The sequence below is a fragment of the Molossus molossus genome, unplaced genomic scaffold, assembly GCF_014108415.1.
Source record: "Molossus molossus isolate mMolMol1 unplaced genomic scaffold, mMolMol1.p scaffold_m16_p_13, whole genome shotgun sequence".
Lineage (NCBI taxonomy): Eukaryota > Metazoa > Chordata > Mammalia > Chiroptera > Molossidae > Molossus > Molossus molossus.
Window position 1 is genome coordinate 26,971,121 of NW_023425348.1, and position 7,139 is coordinate 26,978,259.

The following is a 7,139-nucleotide window of genomic DNA, read 5'->3' on the forward strand; positions in this document are numbered from 1 at the left end:
AGATTACGTTTCTAGGAGAAGTTGAAACTACAATTAGATCAGGTATTAAATCCAGGTTTGGTATCATGGGTTTTTAGCATGGCGGTGCCATGTCAGGAGTGTGGGTTGTTTTTCCCTGAACAAGGGCAGCAACCACAATTGCTTCATCCCTGAATTCCCAAGCCCAGCACATGCCTGGCACGGTGAACCAAACAGAACTCTGCTTGGAGAGCTAAGGAAAGGCCTTGCATTAGAAGAGTTATCTGCTTTGGATTGTGAATAATAAAGAGGAGTAACCTATGTCAGGCTCTCCTATGGAATTTTTTGTGAGGGAAAATATTCTATACACACACTTTCCAATACAGTAGCCATCACCTATGTGGCCTTTGAGTGCAGTACTTGAAATAGTGTGACCAAGGAACTGATTTTTTTTATTTCATTTAGTATCAATTACTTCAAATTTAAATTTCGAAGGTCGCCTGTGGCTAGCGGCTGCCATGTTGACCAGCATGACTCTAAGCATTGAGTAGCCCGCCCCACTGTGAACACTACTTACCAAATGCTAGGCCGGAACATACTTATACTTTCAGTTTCTCTGACCACTATCCAAGCCTAAAGCAATGTAGTAAGGAATAAAGTGAATATTACCATGCTTTCTGTGTGTGTTAGGTGCTGTTGAGTCAGCTGTGACTCCTGGCTACTCTATGAATGAGTGAGGGCCACCATATCCTGTCTTTTTTATTTTTATTTATTTATTTTTTTTCTTTTCTTTTCGTTTTTTATCTTTATTGTTGAATGTATTACAGATGTTACTCATTTTTCCCCCATTGACCCCCCTCCTCCCCACTCCCACCCCCCTCCCGCCTTTTCTCACACTATTGTCTATGTCCATTGGTTATGCATATAAGTTCTTTGGTTTATTTCTCCCCACCCCACAACCCCCTTCTCTTTGAGGTTTGTCAGTCTAGCAACCAATTCGTTCTTCTTAATCCCTTCATCTTTTTCATCCATTCCCCCAAACCCCCTCCCATCTGGCAAAATGTTCTCTGTATTTATGAGAATGTTTCTGTTCTGCCTGTTCATTTTGTTTGTAGATCCCATTGCCGATAGATATGTATTCATTGCCATTTTGTTTGTTCATACATTTTATCTTTTTCTTCAAAAAGACCCTTCAACATTTCATATAATAAGTTTGGTGGTGATGAACTCCTTTAACTTTTTCTTGTCTGGGAAACTCTAAATGACAGCTTTGCAGGATAGAGTAATCTTGGTTGTAGGTTCTTGCTTTTTATCACCCTGAATATTTCTTGCCACTCCCTTCTGGCCTGCAAAGTTTCTTTTGAGAAATCAGCTGACAGTCTTATGGGAACTCCCTTGTAGGTAACAAACTGCTTTTCTCTTGCTGCTTTTAAGATTCTCTCTTTGTCTTGAACCTTTTGCATTTTGATGATGATGTGTCTTGGTGTGGGTCTCTTGGGGTTCATCTTGTTTGGGACTCTGTGCTTCCTGGACTTGTATGTCTGTTTCCTTCACCAAGTTAGGAAAGTTTTCTGTCATTATTGTTTCAAACAGGTTTTCGATTTCTTGTTCTCTCTCTTCTCCTTCTGGCACCCCCAATATGTGAATGTTGGCAAGCTTGAAGTTGTCCTAGAGGCTCCTTACACTATCCTCATTTTTTTGGATTCCTTTTTCTTTTTGCTGTTCTGATTGGGTGTTTTTTTTTTTGTTGTTGTTTTTTTTTCTTCCTTGTGTTCCAAATCGATGGCTTGCTTTTTCGCTTTACCTACTCTACTGTTGAATCTGAATAAATTATTCTTTGTTTCAGTTAGTGCCTCCTTCATTTCTGACTGGTCCTTTTTTATGCTCTTGAGGCCCTCACTAAGTTCACTGAGGTTCTCACTAAGTTCATTGAGCATCCTTATAAGCAGTATTTTGAACTCAGTATCTGTTAGGTTGCTTATCTCCATTTCACTTAGTTCTTTTCTTGGGGTTTTGTTCTGTTCTTTCATTTGGGACCTGTTTCTTTGTTTCCTCATTTTGGCTGCCTCCCTGTGTTTGTTTCTGTGTATTACTTAACGAGCGGTATGGGGCTAGCTGAGACCAGATGCTGCTTATTTGATAGAATTTAGAAAAACCTGAAGCAGGATCCAAGACAGGCCAATACTATGGTTAAGCAACTGGCAACAGCTTGGGTGGGCCTGAAAGTTGGGTGGGACAGGGCCTCAGGGAATCACCAGGGCGGTGCCACCAGTGTGAGCCAGGTTGGTGGTGTCCCAGATATGGTGGCTGTCTGCCACCCCAGGGAAGGACTCACCAAAGGAACAAAGGCCTCTGACAGCACGTTTGTCCCAGAGAAAGCCCTTCTCCAGCCCTTGCTCCAATGCCAAAGAGCTTAGTTCGTCCCTGTATGTCTCCGGCGCCCCTCGAGCTGCTTCCCCTCCAAGCTTAGAGGGAGCAAGTCCAGTAAGTCTGTGTGCAGGTCCTTTAAGAGGAGCTGCCTGGGGCTCCAGGAGCCTCAGCCCCTCTGAGCCTCAGTTCCCACTGGTTTTTCCAGCCAGAAATGATGGGGATTCTCTTCCTGGCACTGGAACCCTGAGCGGGGCACCTGGTGTGGGACGGGGACCCCTCAGTCCTCAGGGAGGACCTTCTCAGCCAAGGAATCCTCCTGATTTTTATCGGCCACATGTAGGTGTGGGGCCAGCCTGTCCGCCTCTGCCCCTCCTACCAGTTTCCATGTGGCTGCTTCTTTAATTCCGTAGTTGTAGGTCTTACATTCAGCTTGATTTCAGGCGGTTTCAAATAATGGTTGTTCTGTAGTTTAGTTATAACTTTGATGTGGTTGTGGGAGGATGTGATACCGCTTTTACCTACGCTGCCATCTTGACCGGAAGTCTCCCATATCCTGTCTTAACAGCCCTGATCAGATCCTATAGACTAGAGCCTATGGCTCCTTTTATGCTCCACTCTACCGAGGTGAATAAGAGTCTTATCCCACCCATTGTAAAGCAACCAGGGATACCAGGGTTTAAAGACAATGCTGGTGTGCCCAACCAGTGTGGCTCAGTGGTTGAACATTGACCCACACACCAAGAGACTGCCGGTTTGATTCCTGGTCAGGGCACATGCCCAGGTTGTGGGCCTGATCCTCAGTGGGGGGCATGCAGGAGGTGGTCAATGGATGTTCTCTCTCGTCAGTGTTTCTCTCTCTCTCTCCCTTCCTCTCTCTCTAAGTCAATAAATTAAAAAATAATAATAATACTGGTGGACTTCTCAGAATCACCCCGTTTATTTAAAAGCAGCCCATCTATCTATCTATCCTTCTGTGTATTTATCCAAATCACATATATTGAGAGCCTACATATGCTCTCAGTGAGATCACAAAAACATGCAAGACAGCCAGAGAGTTAAATGTGCAAACAGCTAACAAATACTTTGCAAGGAGAGTACTGCTGAAGAAGTTGTGTGGGTGGCATGGTGAGGACACAGAGAGGGGAGATCCCTCCCCACAGATGGGGAGGTAAAGCTCAGTAGCAGAGCTGATGCTGAGTCTGAACAGTACCACCACCACCAAAAAGACAAACCAACAAACAAATGGGAGCTTGTTAAAAAATAACTTCTCAGGTTTCTTCCCTGGAAATTCCTAGTATAGAGCTTAGAAGGTTAGAGTGCACTTTTATTTAGCAAACACCCCAGGCACATCTAAGAAGCAGGTGTTGGGAGGATGGGGACATAATTCCCAGTGAGGAGCACGTTCCTGATATCTGACATGTGTCAATGTACCATATCTGCCACAGAATACATGGCAGGAGTTTGAAAAGTATACACTCTTTCCGAGATCAAAACTAATTAGAAAGTTGGAAAATAAAGAAAAATAAATGAATGAAAGAGAAAATGAGGCCACCTTGCAGACACCGTCGTACCGGAACCGCTCGAGCCTAGCCATGGTGAAGCCCATCGTGTACTTCGACATCGCCGTCGATGGTGATCCCTTGGGCCGTGTCACCTTCCAGCTGTTTGCGGACAAAGTTCCAAAGACAGCAGAAAACTTTCGTGTTCTGAGCACTGGGGAGAAAGGATTTGGTTATAAAGGTTCCTCCTTTCACAGAATTATTCCAGGATTTATGTGCCAGGGTGGTGACTTCACACCCCATAATGGCACAGGTGGCAAGTCGATCCGTGGGGAGAAACTTGATGATGAGAATTTCATCCTGAAGCACGTGGGTCCTGGCATCTTGTCCATGGCAAATGCTGGACCCAACACACACGGTTCCCAGTTTTTCATCTGCACTGCCAGCCTGAGTGGTTGGATGGCGAGCGCGTGGTCCTCGGCCAGGGGAAAGGCGGCAGGGGTATTGTGTAGCCATGGACCGCTATGGGTCCAGGAATGGCAAGACCAGCAAAAAGGTCGCCATTGCTGACTGTGGACAACTCTCATAAATTTGACTTGTGTTTTATCTTAACTACCAGACCATTCCTTCTGTAGCTCAGGAGAGCCACCCCTTCACCCCCATCTGCTTGGAATGTTCTATAATAGTCATGCTCTTGCCGCAGTTCGTTGAGTTCCATGTTTTCTTTACTCTTTCCAAGTCTAGCTGGATTGCAGAGATAAGTTTATGAATATGAAATAAAAACTAAACAATTGTCAAAAAAAAACAACAGAGAGAAAATGAAAACCACCCATAATCCCACCGTCCAGACCTAATCATTGTCTGATATTTTTCATATTTTGCTGTCTATTTCTTTACACACACACACACACACACACACACACACATGCACGCTTGGAATAATATCGTATCTATTCTGCTTTTTAAATACAGTTTTTAAATTTTGAATAATTTTAGATTGAAAAAAAAGTTGGAAAGGTGGTACGGAGAGTTCCCATACACTCCACTCTCCATTTTCTTATTACTGAAATCTTACATTAGTTTGACACTTACATTAGTTTAATATACAGATCTCAGTACAGTATTATTGACAAAAATCCATACCTTATTCAGACTTCCTTAGTCATTTCTTCATGTTCTTCTTCTGTTCCAGGAATACCATATTGCAGGCATCATGTCTCCTTCGGCTTTCCTTGGCTGTGACAATTTTTTTCGACTTTTCTTGTTTTTGATGACTTTGGCAGTTTTGAGGAGTGCTGGTCAGACATTTCATAGAATGTCCTTCACTTGGGATTTATCTGATTTTTTTTTTTTTTCATTTTTAGACTGGACTTTAAACATGCACATATCCTCAACCCAGAATTAATGGTTGTTATGATTTTTATAATATTTAATTTATTTTTAAAAATAAATAGAGCCCTGGACAGTTTGCTCAGTGTTTAGAGCATTGGCCTGCAGTTCGGAGAGACCCGGGTTCAGTTCCTGCTAAGGGCATGTACCTCGGTTGCAGTTTGTCCCCGGCCCTGGTTGGTCGTGCGAGTGGCAGCCACTCGATGTGTCCCTTTCACATCGATGTTTCTCTCTCTCTCTCTTCCTCTCTCTCCCTCCCACTCTACCTGAACAAAGAAATGGAAAAATGTCCTTGGGTGAGGATAAAAAAATAATAATAATAAAATAACAATGAAGAGAATTGGGGTGGGGCAGGAAGAGATAAACCAAATAACTTACATGCATGTATACACAACCAATGGACACAGACGATAGTGTGGGGAAAGGAGAGGGGTGGGAGAGAGGATGAGGGGGTCAGTGGGGGAAAATAAATAAAGAAAGAAATAACAAAGATAAAAAAAATAAAAACATATAATATTTTAATCTGAAAAAAATGAGTAGAGCCCGGTCAGTGTGGCTCAGTGGTTGAGCATCGACCCAGCACCAAGAGTTCTCCAGTTCGATTCCCAGTCAGGGCACATGCCCAGGTTGTGAGCCCAATCTCCCGTGGGGGGCATGCAGGAGGTGGCCAATCAATGTTCTCTCTCATTGATGTTTTTATCTCTCTCCCTCTCCCTTCCTCTCTCTCTAAAATCAATTAAAAAAAAATTTTTTTTTAAATGAATAGAACTGAAGTTTGCATCCCTTTATTCAGCCTCCCTGTCCACAGCCTCACAGGTGCAATCGTCTTGTTTAGTGTGTCATGTTTTATCTCCACCTTTACCTTTTAGATGTGTGTACGTGCACACCTATGCAAGCAGGAAGATACATGGTGTTTATGTGTACTTTAAACTTTTCCATGAATGGGAGTATACACACATCATTCTGTAACTTGATTTTTTTCACTCAACATTGTTTTCGAGACCCATTCACATAGATCTGCATAGACCTAGCCAGCTCATTTCTTTTGTCTGCTTTATTCTATAGTATAACTATAATATGACTATAAACATTCTATGTAGTATGAGCTTAGTATATCTTATCCATTCCCTCCTTGTACACACGTACAAGAGACTCTCCAAAGTATATACCTCAAGGTAGACTTGCTGGTTTATAGGGTCTGGGCCTTGTTTTCCCACATTCTCAGTGTTAGGAGACTTACATTTTTTCCAGACTTAAAGAAGTAAAATTTAGCCTGGCCAGTGTGGCTCAGTGGATTGAGCGCCGTCCCATGCATTGAGAGGTCCTGGTTCGATTCCCAGTGGGGTGCATGCCCGGGTTGCGGGCTTCATCCCCAAGCTTCATCCCCAGTGTGGAGTGCGCAGGAGGCAGCCGATCAGTCATGTTTCCATCTCTCTCTCCTATGTTCATTAGTCATTTGGTTCCTCTTACTACGAATTGATTGTTCCTTTTGGCCCATTTTTCTACTGAGTGTTTTTGTCTTTTTATTTCATTAAAGAAAAATATTTTGGGTAATAATCCTTTTCTTGTTGCATATGTTACAAATATATTGTTGCAGCCTGCTGTTTGTTATTTAGCATTACTGTTATCTCATTTGTCATCCAGAAGCTTACATTTTGACATAATCAAAGTTATCAGTCTTTCCCTGTATAATTTATGTTCTTTTTGTGTATTGTTTAAGAAGGCTTTCCCTACCTGAATATCATAAAAATATTCTCTATATTTTCTCCTGGTTGTTAAAATTTTTGTTTTTAATGATCATGAAATATCTTTTTGTTTTTCACTTAAAATGAAAATTAACTTTCTTTCTGTAAGAAGCCCAACTAACCAGTACCTTTAATAGGTTCAATCTCTCCACTGCTCAAGAATGCCAGCTCCATTAAA

The 7,139-nt window shown here is 42.4% G+C and overlaps 1 pseudogene; it reads left to right on the forward strand.

The window, feature by feature from the left end:
- Nucleotides 1-3,920: 3,920 nt before the first annotated feature.
- LOC118629009 lies at nucleotides 3,921-4,467 on the forward strand (annotated as a pseudogene).
- Nucleotides 4,468-7,139: the final 2,672 nt, after the last annotated feature.